This window comes from Planococcus citri, chromosome 5 (genome assembly GCF_950023065.1).
Source record: "Planococcus citri chromosome 5, ihPlaCitr1.1, whole genome shotgun sequence".
Lineage (NCBI taxonomy): Eukaryota > Metazoa > Arthropoda > Insecta > Hemiptera > Pseudococcidae > Planococcus > Planococcus citri.
The window spans coordinates 26,010,524-26,027,419 of NC_088681.1; the positions used below are offsets into that span (position 1 = coordinate 26,010,524).

The 16,896-nt window shown below is 32.4% G+C and overlaps 1 long non-coding RNA gene across 3 annotated transcripts in view; it reads left to right on the forward strand.

The window, feature by feature from the left end:
* The first annotated feature begins 10,795 nt into the window (after positions 1–10,795).
* LOC135847279 (uncharacterized) overlaps positions 10,796–16,896 on the forward strand; it is a 69,535-nt gene continuing 63,434 nt past the window's right edge. For all 3 annotated transcript variants that reach the window (XR_010559132.1, XR_010559133.1, XR_010559131.1), the window contains exon 1: positions 10,796–11,633. This is a non-coding gene — a long non-coding RNA (uncharacterized LOC135847279). The remainder of the gene's footprint in view (positions 11,634–16,896) is intronic.

The window sequence follows — 16,896 nt, forward strand, 5'->3', positions numbered from 1 at the left end:
GTGTAATTGTCCAAAAATCGAAATTTGGGACCTATATGGCTGGCTACAGGTCTGTTTATAAAATTAAAAAAATCAAGCATTGTGTTCATGTGCGTCTTCACGGATATTAATTTGCATTGTTATTATTATTAGTTTCAGGAACCTATAATTCGTCAATTCACTATAAATTAATAAATTTAATTACCTACTTACCTATACCTACCTAAGTAGATATGCACTGGGTGTTCCATGAATAGTGAATAATGATCTGCAATTTTTTTCATCTCAGAGTACTCGAGTAGCATCCTAAAATTTATAATAGCTGCAACAATAAACATGTAATAGGTCAATGTACATACAACGGATCAATGATGCTTCTCAATTTTTTTAGACAAAAAATTCTACACTTACGAATATTACGGAACATCCGACCATCCTGTTCTTTGTTGATCAATGGCAATTTTTTTATAAATTCATCACGCAGGTGAAAAATTTACCTATTAATTATTCATCGAAACAATTTGCAAAATATACGTTTCAGTTTGAAAAATCGTTTATGCAAAACAAATAACAGTTTGAAATATCGTAGCAGACGCCTGGATGCATTCTCGTAATACTCTTCAGACCCTTTTTAATATGCGTAGACGTTCCGGACAAGTTTTTAATTTATATTCTGCGATCCAGGATCTTTACAAGAATCATTTATTATTTCGCCATCTGTACCACGACGATGAACGTATATTCGTTGTAGAAATAATTCGCCATTCGCGTACCTATATATAAAAAATTCTACGCTGGAAAAAAATTGACCCTGTTGAATAAAAATAATAAAGAATCAGTTAGCGTGATGAATTTAATCAAACAATAGAATTTCACACAGCATTTTTCGTCCAAGTAAGGAAATGCCGATGGCTACTGGACTTTGTACTTTATTCCAAGTTTTTCGACGTTAATAATGAAAAACTTAAAACTAGGTATGTTCCATGTGATAAATTAACCGGTTTAAAAAGAACAATTTATATTTTGTGAGTCGAGTTCCTTCTCGTTTCGTACTTCGTACACGAACCGGTTTTGCGTTAATTAATTTCAAAATTTTGTTGCACGACTAAAACAAAAGATTATATTTTACATCCAGCCGACGATGTAGGTAAATAAAGAATTATCATAGGATAGGTCGCGAATTGCATTAAAATTAAAAACGGTTTGTGCGCTACAGACGTAGGTACGTATAGGTATAAAAAAATAGCATGAGGTTGTCTCGACGATGATATGTGAAATGGGTGGTTGTAGTTTTGCGGAAAAGTTGACTTATTGTTTGTAGCATTAGGTGTCGTTGATAAGAAAGGAAAGTTTTTATTGTAATCTGTAATAGACTGAGTTGCCCACTGCCCAGGTAGGGGTACCTCTGCTTCATCTGAACATTTTTTTTTTTTTTTTTTTTTTTTAAATGCGAAAGTAGCATGATAATAATATATATATATTATAGGTATGTACCTAAACCTAATACAGATTTTAACTACGTACATAAGTAATTCAAGTGCCACACCATACTCCTCACAAATAACCAAAGTTGTTGAAAAATTTACAAAAAATTGAAATATTCACACACTTATGAGGTTCCTTCCTAGATTTCGTTCTCGTCATGTGAGTATTTTTAAATTTCTCGTCCAGTTCGAGTTGAATTCCCATTGTTTTACTCGCCACGGGCCATAGCAAATACCCAAGACTAAAATGTCAATTAGGAATTCTTATTTTCTATTTTTCTCAAACAGTATACAAAAGAAACGTGCCACACACAAAAAAAGGATGTGAGATATATACGAGTACATACGTATAGAAAGATCACAAATAAAAAACACACACTACCTACTTTTAAGGTCACATCACGCCCATCAATTATTTCATTTTTTCTTAAATACTTACTCGACAACTATTTTAAGATACATATAAGCATGCGGCAATGTAATGGTTTCAGAACTTAACAATATGTAGGCCTTAATTCGTACAATAATAATATCAAATGCAATGAGTGAAAAAACACCGGACATGTACTAAAAATTATAATCTTTGTAGGTTATGTTGGACTGGTTTCATATTCGTGTCAGTCAAGGAGTACTTATAGTACTTACTTACAGTTCGTTTGAGTATTCAAATTACGTCGAGTATATAAATTTACACTTTTGGTTTTGTATAAGTATTTTTCATAAATCGTAAAATTCACGAAAACATATTCTCTGTTGCGTGGAAAAAATATAACTTATGGACATTCTTACGGAGGGAAAACTGAATTAGCATATTGTTACAAAAAAAAAATATATGAACAATAAGATGTGATAACACGATAAAAATAATTATTACATTATTTCACTTCTACGACCTAGAAACATTTTATTAAAAATTTCAGTATATCGATTACTTACTTACTCGAGTTTTTCACTAAATTAACGAATAGGACTAGGTAGGCTATTACCATTTTAGTTTTTTAAATTCTTAAAATGAAAATATTGTGCTGATTGGTATTTTTCGTTTTTTAATATGGATGCATTAGTGAGTTAAAATACTGAACTGAAACAATAAAAGTAAAAAAAAAAAAAAAGGAAATCACTATTTTCCAGGAACTCCTAATTTTTTGTATCTGCGAAATTTTTAATTTCAAGCGATTTTTCAGAAATGCGAAAGGGGTGAAAGGTAAAAGACTACTTAACTACTAAAGAGTGAAGATACTTGAGGGTAATGACTCTGAATTTTTTCATTTTTTTTATCCCTACAACGACCTAAAAATCCACTTTGAAAACTTAAATCAATTTGGAGGGGAGTCTAAAAATTGAAAAACGGTCCAAAAAAATTATTTTTACAATGAGTGAGGTTTAGTGATAAAATACGAGTATCTTTAAAATTTGTTTAAAATACGAAAAAAATTGAAAACGTCTAAAAATTGATAAATATTCAAATTTAAAAAACTGCTTTAGCAATCATGATTCACCTTCTAGTTCTAGTAAACGTTGTTTTAAAGAACAACTCCAAAGTGATCAATTCATGGAAAATTGAAAAAAAAAACTGTTTATCAAAGCAAAAATGTTCCCATTATCTGTCATACATATGGTCCAAGTTCTTCGTGTAATTAATGCTGTACTGGCAAACAGGAACAGATGTCATTGAAATGACCATATGAAAAAAGTTTATCAAATTCCATTGATGTGTGATGGCGACAGAATTAAAAAACCTTTGGACAGAAATGAAAATATTACTCAAGTTAGTATTGAATTATTGATATTACTAAACGATAAATGTCGATAAAAAGTGATAAAATCTCTCATAAAAAATGTACCTATACCTGCTCATGTGTTACACATTTATGATTAAATCAGTCGTGCTACGAAACTAATGATTTTTTTTAGTGAATGTGGGCTAAACATTTTTTGACTGGCGTAAGAAAAAAGTACCAACTTTGCCATATGAAAACACGAGGTTTTACAAGAAAATAGATAATGGCAATTTTTCAAAAGTTCGTACCTATTTCTAGAAATGGAAAAACACAATTTTTCGTCCGAGAAGTTCATTTTTTTGGCTTCAAAATTATAGAATGTGAATGATGCTTTTTTTTTTTAGAAATTTTGATCTCAAAAAAGAAAAGCAAACAAGTCCTAGCTGAGGGAGGGCAAGAGCTTTTGAAAATTTGTATTTTGAGAAGTAGGTTGTAGAAAAACGATATTTTTTGTTTAAGCAGATTATTGTTTCGGCTTCAAAATGAGTAGGTAGGTATTAGAATTTGAACGATGACTTCTTTAAAATAAATTTTGATTTTGAAAAAGAGAAACGAACAGACCCGAGCGAGTCGAGGGCAAAAGCTTTTAAAAATTTGTATTTTTAAAATTAAAAAAAAATAAAAAAAAGTTTTTTATACAAGAAACTTTTTTTATGTTTAATATTTTTTTAAAAATTGAATGAAAAAAGCAAATGAAGCCGGGTGAACGAGTAAAGAAGAGACAAAGGCTTTCAAAAAAATGTATATGATTCAAGGATAAGAATCAAATTTTACGCCATTAGCTATATACCTACCTACATACTTCAGCAAAATTTTCACCAAACCGAATTTTCCAAAACTTGGATTTTTAAATTCATAAATTTGGCTTCTTCAACTTCAACCATTCACCATTTTTTTTGAACGCAGTCAATTTTTAAACAATGTTTGTTGAAAATTTTACAAATTTTTTGAAAAAATTTCACTGTAGTCGTCAAAAAGATTGAAATTTTACTTATTTTCTCAAAAAATGTCATTCAAGTCTAAAAACTACCAATTTCAAACGAAATATGATCAGTTTTCAAAAATTTCACCTCCTTGTTTGAAATTATTTTTCAATTTTTTTACACTTCCAATTGCAATTGGCGAATCGAATACTTGAGAATATTCCAACAATTCGGCTCAATAAAACGAAAATGTCATTCCACGTAATGTTTTATCTGTCACATTTCTCATCCCATCACCATTCGTTATTCTAGCCTTTCGCCCTTTGAAACAGTGTTGGAAAAAAAACGTTTTTTTTTTAAAAAAGACAAAACAAACGGTTTTTTTTGTTTAAAACGTTTTTTTTGTTTTAAACAGGGTTTTAAACTGCTGCATCCTCATGTGTTTTAATAAACGTGTTTTAAACATGTTTAAAATGTGTTTTAAACACGTTTTTAACACAAATTCATTTGTTTTGGATTCGGTTTTTCAAATATATGTTATCCAGTCATCAACTTTTAAGGTGCAACATCATAAAATAGTTATAAGGTTCAAGAAATATTGAAAAATTGAAATCAAAACACAAAATTTGCCTTTGAAAAAAATTATAGGAAGAAGAATGAAAATCTAAAAATTCAGTTCCTTCAATTCCACGACTTTTTCAACAAGAAATTGAAAAAAAAACGTGTTTTTTTTAGGAAATTGGAGTTGAAAATAAAACTTGTTTAAAACAAAAAAAACCATTTTAAACAGAATTTTGTTTAAACACTGTCTTTTTTTTTTTTCTCGACGTTTAAAACACCGTTTTAAACGTTTTAAACACACAGTACTGTTTTAAACTGACAACACTGCTTTGAAATAATTTCACATCCTATTCGGTAGCTATACCTACCTACAAAATATACAAAATACAATATACATATTTCGAATAAATTGTACGGCTGAAATACGAGCGTTGATAAACATTTCACAGCTTCGGAGCTTTCGCGTTCGCAGCTTCCTCTCTGAATTAATAACAAGGTTTTCGATTTTGAATTCGAAATGAATTTCAAAAACGTGAACTGTATTTTGTAGCAGTGTTATAATCTTTCGAACGTAAAGGTTATTCAAATGTGTTAAAATGAATGATACGCAGACTCAATGACCTACATAATAAAGTATTTAACTCTTCCTTTAGCGAAGTTACAAGTTTATTATGCGATAAGATGTGAAAAAATATGGTAGCAGTTTCATTCCACTGGTAGACCCAGTGGCGGCTACAGATTGCAAAAGATAGTGCAAATGCACCACTTTAGAGGGGGTGAGTCCTCTAAATGGCAAAGAAATGCATGAAATTTTTGAAATTTTGGGGGAAGAGGGGGTGTTGAACGAAGTAGTCGTCACTGAGTAATATTTCTTACGCAGATGAGCTTCGTTATCATTCAAAATTATCGCACGTTATATAATCAACGCTCCATTGTGTGGCAATTGGAGAAAAGAATAAAAACGCATTCGCTGATTGGCGTTTCCTTGTTGAAAAAATATCGCATTTGTGGCCAAAATATTGGTAATTATTGTAACGTGGTTGACTCCGCGACTCGCGATAAAACATCGAGATAAAAAGAGTCAAAGCGCGCGCGCATTCGTTGACCTAATTTTATGAGCGAAGAGGTCGTGCAGCGTGTATTACAATATTTTGAGTAGGAGGAGGAGGCCTTACGTTAGTTTTAAAAGTATTAAAAAGTTGCACGCGCTGTGATAAAATAAAAAAACTACGTCGCAAAATGGAGAGAAGCTCAGCGAGACGAAGAATTCTATGTAATTACGTACATTTTCGTCCAATATGTATACTGCATACATACAACGAGAGTACCAGTCGAGTAGTCGCTAAGAAAACTAGGTCGTTGTAAAGCTCAACTGTTTATATCGTATTACGCAAAAAAAAAAATCAACAGCGCTGTTAAACATTCGCCGACCTACTTTTTAAAATTGTGTATGATAATGATAATCGTTTCTCGTTATCGTACCCTTCTTCTTCTCTTGTTGCTGCTGTACAATTGACGCCACGTTGTCAGAATTCGTCCGCTTCGTCAGCACTTTTTGAGCAGCCTTTGTTGAACTGCAGCTACAGCACCGGCACCTCCATGTTGGGTGGTTTATTCGCAGAAATTTCATATTCTCGAACGGAAATTGAATTAACTTACATCGAGCTGTAATACATTTTGAAATTCTACACCAACTTGACGTTCATACAAACACGACATCAGCTTCTCTCTTCAACTCCAATCCAATTTCATTGTTAAAAAGCTAACTTCTTTTAATCTTAATAAAATATTCTTCAACGTTCGGACACTTTACGTAATACCTATTATTAAATTACGCGGATATTCAATAATAAACTTTTTATAACGTTTAACGAAGACGCTACAGTGCCCACAACAAGACAAATTTCTTCTCTAAAGTATAATTTTCCCCATTCAAGTGAAATTTTCTAAATTAATTCCGCTCGGTGGTACCTTCCTACAGCTATTTTTCTCGAAGAGATAATTCAACTAAGTATTTTTTTTTTCTTCATTTCTTATAAAAATATACTTGCTTGAATTTCTATTCCTAAACGATTTACATAAATTAGCGTAGAATTGCACGAAAAGCTTTAAAAATACAAGCGTGAAATATTAAAAATTCAAATTAGTCATTATTATTATTATACTTATTACCATTTTCTTTATTGGCGATATAGTAAAAATTAAAATTCCGCCTTTACCAATGTATATAAGCGATGAATGGTAGTGTAATTTTTAAAAAGGCGGAGTTGTTTATAAATATAGCCTTAAAAAATGTCCTACCTGTGTACGTATAGTCCTCTGGTTAATTATAATTACCCATCACACGAGTATATTTTGACAAGTGACTAACACGTATAAAATTCTTTCATGTTAGCATGTCGTTTTTTGGCAATTTATAGTTATTAATTTTTGGGGAAAGCTCGAAGCTAACTTTTCACTGCTTGAATTTTACTTCAATGCTTTTATCAAGATTGAATTTTAATTCCCAAGGCGACGAATAGGTACGTGCCAATTTGAGTAAAATAGGTATACAAAATTGTAACGACAAGAAAAGGCAGAATATTAGCTTGTATGATCCGAGTTTAATTTTAATATTTAGCGCGTATTTCGGTACTTCGCGCATATATTTAGAAGAAAAAAAATCACAAAAAAAGATGCAAAAACACAAAATCTTGAAAAAAAAACTGAATATTTTTTGGATGTAAAAAAATGAAAATGACTGTTTAATTTGTTATTTGAAGGAACTCTTGCAAATTTCTTAATTTCAATTTTTCTTTCGTGAAATTTTTTATTATAAATTTCATTAATTTTACGAAAAGATCCCAATCTGAAGCTGAACTGAGATTTGATATTGTTCTCGTTTATTTATTTAATTCAATTTTATCTGATAAGTAGGTACTTACTCACGTTTCACAATTCATCTTCTTCTTTTTTTGAGTGTGTAACAAACTCTCTCTTTCAACGTTTTTTTTTTTTTTTTTTTTTTTTTTTTTTTTTTTTTTTTTTTTTTTTTTAGCGCATACTTACTTATTCGTCGTATTTTGACAATTTTCTCCATTTTTCAGTCATATTTTTAAAATTTTGGCGAAAAATATGCTTTTTTGGTAATTTGGTAGGCATACCTTCCTGTATGAAAAATTTCAAATTTTTTAGTCCGAGTTTACCTCCCCTCTCCCCTCCCTCTTCCTCGCTCGAGTTCAAAGTCCCAAAATTTCAAAAAGTTATATGTTTCGATTACTGAACATTTTTTTTTAAAAATAAAATAATGGGAGGTTTTGTTGGTCTCTTGACGTTAGTAGGTAATTGCTTGCATATTATCGCTTTTAAATGATTAGAAAAGTTCAAAGTTCATTCTTGTCAAGTTTGAAAGTCTTAGAATACTGCGTTTTTTCTTTCAAAATATGATAATTTTTGATTAATAATAATCTTCTCAAGAATAAAATGGTAAAATTAGAACTGAATAACTGATTTACTTTACATTAATTTGAAGTAATAGGTAGGTACATATTAAAAAGTCACCTGAACTGAAAAAAATTGAAACACTTTTTTTCAATACTTACATATAGCAATAGCTATGTATGACAAATTATGTACTTCGAACTTGTGTCAAGAAGGAGGAGGAGGAAAAGTCAATCTTGGATCAAAAAATTCCAAATTTTTTCCATGTTTTAATACGATGATTTATGTCATGGAAAAAGTTTTGAGTGTTGGCGACCAAAATCATTTTACTGAGAAATACGCGTTCAATGTTTCGGCATCGATGTTTTTCGATGATGAAATTTGTTTTGTCTTCGTCATTTTGTGATCTCGAGGGGGGGGGGGTGATGGGGGCATGATGAAATCTTGGAATATGTTGTATGAGGCATACTTTGGATGTAAAAAAGTATCAAAAGTTCTAAAATCGCAACCCCGTTCCTGTAACTTGCTCCAAAACAAAAATTGAAGCCGTTTAAAGTTGATTACTAGAATTTTTTTTTAGAAAGTGAAAATTCACGACAATTTTTTTACTTCTGAAGAAGCTCGAGTAGTCAATTTTAAAAGGATGCAACTTTTTTTTAGAGAAAGGTAGAGAAATGAGGTTACGATTTCTGAACTTGTGGGACTTCATTGCATAAAAATATGTCAAAAACGATTTTTTGGGTCACTAACACACAAACTTTTTGGCAAGCTCCAGTAAAATTGAAAAAAAAAAGTTGAGAAACTATCGATTTTAACATTGCGAAGTGGAAACAAACCCTCGCAGTAAATTAATAAAATTTAAAAAAAATTATGAAAAATTGATCAAATATAGTCGAAATTGAACAAAAAAATCACATCAAGCGTAATTTAAAATTAAAACAAAAACCAAATGATTTTAACTTGAAAATCACTAAAAATTTCTAGTCGTTAAAATATTATAAAAATTAATTATTAATAATGAGAACGATTGAAATTTAATTGTAAATGAAATAAAAAGGTCATTGACATTTGAGCAAAAAAAAAACACCCGCCTGTAAGAGAGATTCCGCTCGCTTAACATCTTGAATAAAATATCATAATTGACAAATCAGCTTCAAGAATTTAATCCGAATAATATCGATATAAATGAAACCGTCTTAGGGATCATGATTTTTGTTACAATTAACGTTACTTTCAAAATCACTCTAATGAATATCTGTTATTTATGAAACCAATTAATGAGTCATGATTCAACATTGTTTTTCAAAAATTATCGCAAATTGATATTTACTTATGTATATTTTTTTTATTTCAAATTTTGCCATCTTCCTAGGTAGGTAGCTCTCCAACGAAAAACATACTACCATTTCACGTTTGTAAATTTCAACTTCTGCTACTGACAAATGTATTGAAAGAAGCGTCTCCATTATATTAAATTAAAATTTTGAAATTGACATTTATGATTGAAAATTTTAACTTTTGCTCTTTCTCTAAGAAACAGAATAACAAAAAATTTGGAACATGATAGTAATAATAATAAATGATCAGATAGAATGTTCCTCGTGTTTAGAATAAATCGTTAAATTGAACGGAAATAAAATAACCTCACAAGTTGAAGTTGCCAATACCCAATTCGATTAATTGTTTGTATTTTAGTTCAGATTTGAAAAAAAAAAGAAAAAAAAACACCTTACAATGTGATGGGGAGAAGTTCGAAATAGCCCACCTAAGAATTTTTGGCCAATTTTCAAAATAAACAAGCAAGTAGCCAGTTTTCGATTCCAAATATCCCATCAAAATGATAACTTTCTCACAATCACTTTTCAGAATCACAATTGCTCAGATTGAAAGTTGAAAGTTCGGTCAAGTAGGTAACTTGTAAAGTTGCAAAGTAGGTGAATTGTTTACAATTTTCAATTTTCCTCGAATAATACCTCAACAGGAAAACCCCTTCGCAAATCGCAATGCGGAAAAGCAAAATCAGCGAGGCAACTTGTAAGTAAACGAGTTAACATCGAACTTGAAGTTGAAGTTGATTCCCCCACTCAAAATGGTAAAATGCTTGAGACAACAGTTCGTTCGGCTTCCTTGACAACACTCTTGCACATTATCCCCTCTACTCAGTCAACGCATTAGTTTGTTCATTTATTCTGCAGTAGCTCGCCGAATCCTCGCATCATATTCACATTTTCACAATGCTAAAATTTTAAATTCACAAACTTATAAGTACATCGCATTCGCATCGTGTATTACACGCGTTCAACTTCGACGTCCTATCCTCCCGGCTCCCATCTCCTAGTAGCCCTATCTCCTATCGTACCACACATGAGCTCGTTTTTCTACCGGGTACTTTTTTCGCCACTGATATTTTTATTTTCGGTTACGGTTCGCACAAGTTGCAATATTTTGCAATTAAGCGAAAACCTACCGCACTTGAATTTATAATAATGCAAATTAAACCAACTTTTGTATAGTTTTTTACCATTTTAATCTGAACACCGCGCTTAAACGAGATAATCGAGCACCCATGAGTTTTATAGTACGGTTACACGCCACTTTAAGCTTACAGCGCTAGTAGCGTTGCTCGTTTTATCGTTACGGATTCTTCCGTACGATGCCGCAGCGTTCACGTTTTCAGTTTTTTGAACTTCCAATCCATTCTACTATTTCTACTTCGGTTACCGGCGTACTTCACGCATTGTGATGAAAACGTGCATTTTCGATCGTTCATAGTTACGCTTTTTTGGTAATAATTTATCGGTTTTTCATTAATTTTCCATCGAACGTTAGTTAATTTCATGATTCTAGTCGATATGGTTGTACGGTGTAGTGTTCTGGTGATATTTTCGTATCACATGTGCGCCTCCGTGTACTCTATTCAGGTAAGAAGAGGTATTTTTCCTCGAAAGACTGTTCAATTCAATGAATAATATTTCAACGTTGGTGCGTTTCTGGATTCGAAAACGTGGTTCGGTGATTTGTAGTATGATACGTTTGAATTGTAAAATTGAATATAGCTCGTTTTTTTCGTATGGAATTTTCAACATGATTGATTACATCAGTCGTAATCGTAATTCGTACACCACGTGTTTGACAATTCGTATACGTCGTACGTCGAGTATCACTCTAGTCAACCATCTACGATTCTACGATCGGCTAAAGCATGAAGCTGCTCCTTTGCTGAATTTGGCGGAAATTTCATCGGAGAAAACTGAAAAGCATGCGGGATACCGGTGCCGGATGGAAAAACGACGTCGACGTCGGACGTTCTGCGCATGCGTCAAAAAAAGAAATTTTGTCTCGAAAATGGAAAAGTCGTTTACCTTTTGGCCGAGTGTTTCCGATCCGCGTGAATTTCATCTGTGGAAAATTGCAATCGAGGAAATCGAAAAATGCGTCTCCACCAATGGTGAAAATGGAAAATGAAAACTTCGTATTCGAGTGAGGTGAGTTGTAATTTTTGAATTTATTGTATTTTGACGATGAAAATTTATGGTTGATTTATATCGTGTACATTTTTCTCTTGTGTGTACTCGAGTATAGATTTTTTGACCTTGGCATGTAACGTTTGCGTGTAAAATTTTATCATTTTGTTTTACGTAAAATTGTGCAGGTACGGTTATAAAAAGAAAATTTTCCATAAAATGGTTTCCTTTTTATCGTACGTGTATCTAAATTTATTCGTTATCGTTCGAGGCTGAAATAATATAATTTGCTCTTAAGGGTATGTATAGGATTAGTAATATCATTCTAGGAAATGTGTATCATCGAATTACGTAGAAATAGTTAAGTAGATACAGTTTTATTTTAGTTGGGAGTATCAAACTGGGGATCTGTTCGAGTTTGATTAGTTGATAATGGGTAAAATTTTGAGTTGATTTAGGGTGATTTTTCTTCATGGATGGAAATATCTATCATTTTTGATTTATGAGCCACAAAATTGACCCACCTCTCGAAAGTCACAATTTTTCACGTTGGTGATTCCGGGCTCAAATTTTGAGTGATTGATGGAATGAAAATTGCATTATTGGTCTAGTGGTCATGCAAGTCATGCATCTGCCAAAAAAAAAATTTGAAAAACCAATAAGAATAAAATCAGCTTTGCATTTCTGTAAATTGATTTTGAATTTTGGAAGTGAATATCATAATTTTTCATCAAGAAATATCACGTTCTCTCTCTGAAATACGAGTAGAAAATTTCTCATTTTTACCGATGATGATAACATTTCCCTTCCCTTCCCTCCCCTCCCCTGTAGAAATTCAAAAACAACCCCAATAATTCATGAAAAATGAATCTTGGTACAATTAAATCAATAATTTTTGTCTTTTAAATGTTAATAATCTTGAATTTTTAGTATGAAAATTGTCATTTTTCAATTAAAGATCTCGTTTTTCTACCAAAATGGAGATTTCTCATTTTTTTTCTTCACCAATGATGGTCAAATTTCCCTTCCCTCTCCTCCGCTCACTCAAAAAATTCGAAATGAAAATCATGAAACATAATCCAAATGCATTGTGTATTGATGTATCATATTTTTTGTCAGTTAATAATGTTAATTTCGAATTTTTCAATAAAGAACATCATGTTTTTCCACTTTCCACCGAAATAAAAATTCTTCATTTTATTACCAATGATTGTCTATTGGTCACCAACTCCCCCCTTCCCCTTCCTATTGTCATTTTTTAATAAAGAACATCATTTTTTCCACTTTCCGCTGAAATAAAAATTCTTAATTTTTTTTTTACCCACGATGGTCAATTGGTCACCATCTCCCCCCCCCCTTTCAATCAATTTCGAATTGTGAAATGATCATTGTCATTTTTCAATAAAAAACATCATGTTTTTCCACTTTGCACCGAAATAAAAATTCTTCATTTTTGTACCAACGATGGTCAATTGGTCACCATCTCCCCCCCCCCCTTTCAATCAATTTCGAATTGTGAAATGATCATTGTCATTTTTCAATAAAAAACATCATGTTTTTCCACTTTGCACCGAAATAAAAATTCTTCATTTTTGTACCAACGATGGTCAATTGGTCACCATCTCCCCCCCCCCCTTTCAATCAATTTCGAATTGTGAAATGATCATTGTCATTTTTTAATTTAAAAAAAACCATGTTTTTCCACTTTCTACCGAAATAAAAAATTCTTCGTTTTTTTACCAATGATTGTCTATTGATCACCACCCCCCCCCCTTCCCATTGTCATTTTTCAATCAAGAACATCATTCTTTCCACTTTGCACTGAAATAAAAAATTCTTCATTTTTTCATCAAACGATGTCAATTGGTCACCATTTCCCCCCCGCCCCCCGTTTCTATCAATGTTCATGAATCCATGTTTTATTAGGTTTGTTCAGGCATTTCAAATTTATAGAGAAAATTTATGAATTCTTATATTATTTTCAAATATTGTTGGCAATTTCTTCATCATATGTATTGGAGTTGGAACTGCTTTTTTGCAGCCAAGCAGAAAATGTTTGAAATTCATAAATTCAGAGCGCTTAAACGAACCTGTTTTGTTAATTTTGAATTTTGAAAGTGAAAATTGACATTTTTCACTACAAACATCTCGCTTTTCCCATGAATGGAAAATTTTTCTCTTTTTTTACGAGATTGTCGAATCAATCAATAGCCTTTTTTTTCATTTTATCTAAATAAGTCTGTAATTTCTCCCACAAAAATGGTTTACTACAAGCATCTTGTAACAACCCCCCCCCCCCCCCCCGAAACCCACTCTTTTTTTACAATTAAAAATGGCGTCCTTTTTTCATCGATAATAGTGAATTTTTTCCCCTAAATTGTCGCCTTTTTCATTACAATTTTTCATGTTTTTGTCTAAAATACAGTATTGTTTTTCCCGCTGAAATGGAAAATCCTTTCGAATGTGTGTAAATGGTCACATTTTGTTCTCATAAATCATCACTCATTTTTAGTGGAAATTTCCCTCATTTTCTTGGTAGTAATTTGTCAGGTAGAAAGTCATGTTGAGTCATGCCAAGTCATGCATTTCGGTTTTGATTTTCTGAAAATTTGTTGATCAGCATAAATTCCTGTCTTATGGGAAATTTAATTTCCAGCAAAAAAGGTCATTAGCCTACCAGCTTTTGCCCATCTTCAGTAAGTTGTGTGATATTCAATTTTGTTTCTAAAAATGCCAAAATGAAAATTGAGGTAAATTTCCTTCTCTTTTACTTTATCTAGCTTGCCTATCACCGTGTCCTAAGTGCCTACCTTTTTTATCCTCCTAAGAAAGTTCTCTGCATATTCCAGGTATTTTCAAAATTGAAGGAGCTGACTATTGAATGAGAAACACATCTTTTCTGTCTGATTTTTTTTTCAGTACAGCTCCTTCAGTTTTGAAGATACCTCAAACGTGGAAGAACCCTTTTTGCAGGAAATTCAATTCTCTACACAAAAAAAAAAGGTCCTTTGCACATTTAAGCCAAATTCAAACATGAAGGAGATGAGCAAGCTCGAAAAGTAAAAAAAAAAATTAGCCAATTTTTTATTTTAGCATTTTTTTGAATTTTCTCGAACACTGCCCACCCTATTGAAGATAAATAGAAAGTGGAAGAGACTTTTTTTGTTGAAAATTCAATGTCCTTTTAGATGATTGTTTCATTTTTTTCAATCATCTTCAAATTTGAGCACCTCGCGCCAAATTGAAATAATAATGACTGTTTTTGTGAGGTTTTTCAATTTTTTATGGCCACCGTTTTTGTTTGTACTCATGATTCACCATGGCGGAAATTTCAACTTTAGTTATCTTGTTCCCTTCCTCTTCCCTTGTCCACAGTGGAAATCGGCTGTTGTACTTATCTTGGTCCGCGTAATATACATGTACATTTTATACTCATATCAAGTGCACGAAGGTAAATTCATATCACACTTCTGCTATCTCATCCCTCACCTCCCCCCTCCCATTTCCTCACTTTCTGCGTTCGCTAGGTCATTTCGTAACGACATTTTTTTTTTCAAATTTCAGCGAAGCTCGTTTATCACCATTTTCCCCTACATTTTATACTCATCAGTTCAATTCGTCTAACCGAACGATTTTTTTTGCCAGGAATTAGCCAGGAAATACGAAAATGATTCAGTAGATTTTGAAATTTGATAAGCATTATTTCAGCTAACTTATTAGCAGCGATGATGTGTCGAATGGTTGAAAAACAAGCGTACAATTTCGCAATCCACTAAACACCAATCGCAAGGGTCAAATTTAGCGGACTTTCTATGTACAGAAGGTTTTTTTAAATCCGAGATTCGAATATTATGGTTAGCGATAAGCACTTTGATTACATTTTAAACGGTAATAAGCGTTGCAAATTTACGCGAAATAGTCGATAAAGGTGCGATAATTTGCGATGAAATTACGATGTAGCGTGCACTGGTTACAAAGTCGAGCTTATTCGAGAGAAGAAATTGTTGCCGGAATATTTTGCCATGTCGATTGTGGATGTAGAAAATTCTCGAGTCGTAGTTTTCCATTCCATTCGAGATAGGAATCTCGTCTGGCGACGTGTAATTTTTACAATTCAAATTAAACGCTGTGTTGACCCAAGATAAGCTGAAGAATTCGCTGTGTCGAGACTCGAGACAGACGATAGTTTTTTCTTCTTATTTTTTTTCTTTCACGTATGCAGAAATTGTCTCGCCGTCACACAGCATCGTCGGTTTCCGGTGTAGATGAATATTGCAACGTAAGGGCATTTCTCCCTATTGATTGTGAGACCTTGAGCTGACTGATGCTAAAATATGATTTCTGCGAGGTATTTTTTTTCCATCGTTGAGACGTTGATTTGTCTGCATGGACGTCAACTTAGGTTAACTTAGTTTATTGTATATTTTATTTTCATATTACGAATTGCGATGCTGATAAATGATTCGGTGAATGAATTCGGACGAAGTTTTTTTACACGATTGGAATTTTCCTTTGGGTGAAAACATAACCTTGAAAGTTTCGTCGGCGATTGAGTTACGTTGTATGCATACAAAATGGCCGCAATTAGGTTTAGAATTGTATGAAATAATGGTATAAACATTCAAATAGGCGCCTATACCAGTTAGGTAATTGTTGAGGAATTTTTTCATATTTTTTCCTAACATGAAGTGACATAGTCTCTACCAGGAAGACACTATTCGCACTTATTATTACGAATCGATAATGTGATTTGCCTGATTCATGACGTGAACTTGAAATTGATACCTACTTACGGGTTCTCCGAATACGAATGTAAATTTATGCAGCGAGTTGTCTTCATTGTATAACTAGTTGAGTCTTCTCCGCCGTTTCATTGTCGAAGATTTTTACCTATGATTAGATAATTGCTCGGGTGATTGTTTCTTCATCTTCGCAAATTTGCATACGTGCTGGCCTTTTTTCTGCCATAAGTAATTTGCATGTTTAAGGTAATAATGTTTTCTATTGAGTATTTGATTCGGAATGGTGTCTAGTTCGAGGCGTTTGGAAAGTGTTGAGAGTTGGCAATTGATTCTGTATTCGTAAAATTTCATACAGATGGGTTAGTTTTAGGGCCTTGAGCTGATGCCATCTTGTCTTCTCTATCTTTGTGATGAATTTGAATTTTTTGAAATGAGTTTTGAAAGTTGAGCCCATGTACGATTGTGTCAAGTCATTATTTATCTCAAAAGCTTCTCCTTTTGATGACCCTCTTCTTCTCTGGCTCTGATTGTGAATTTTTAAA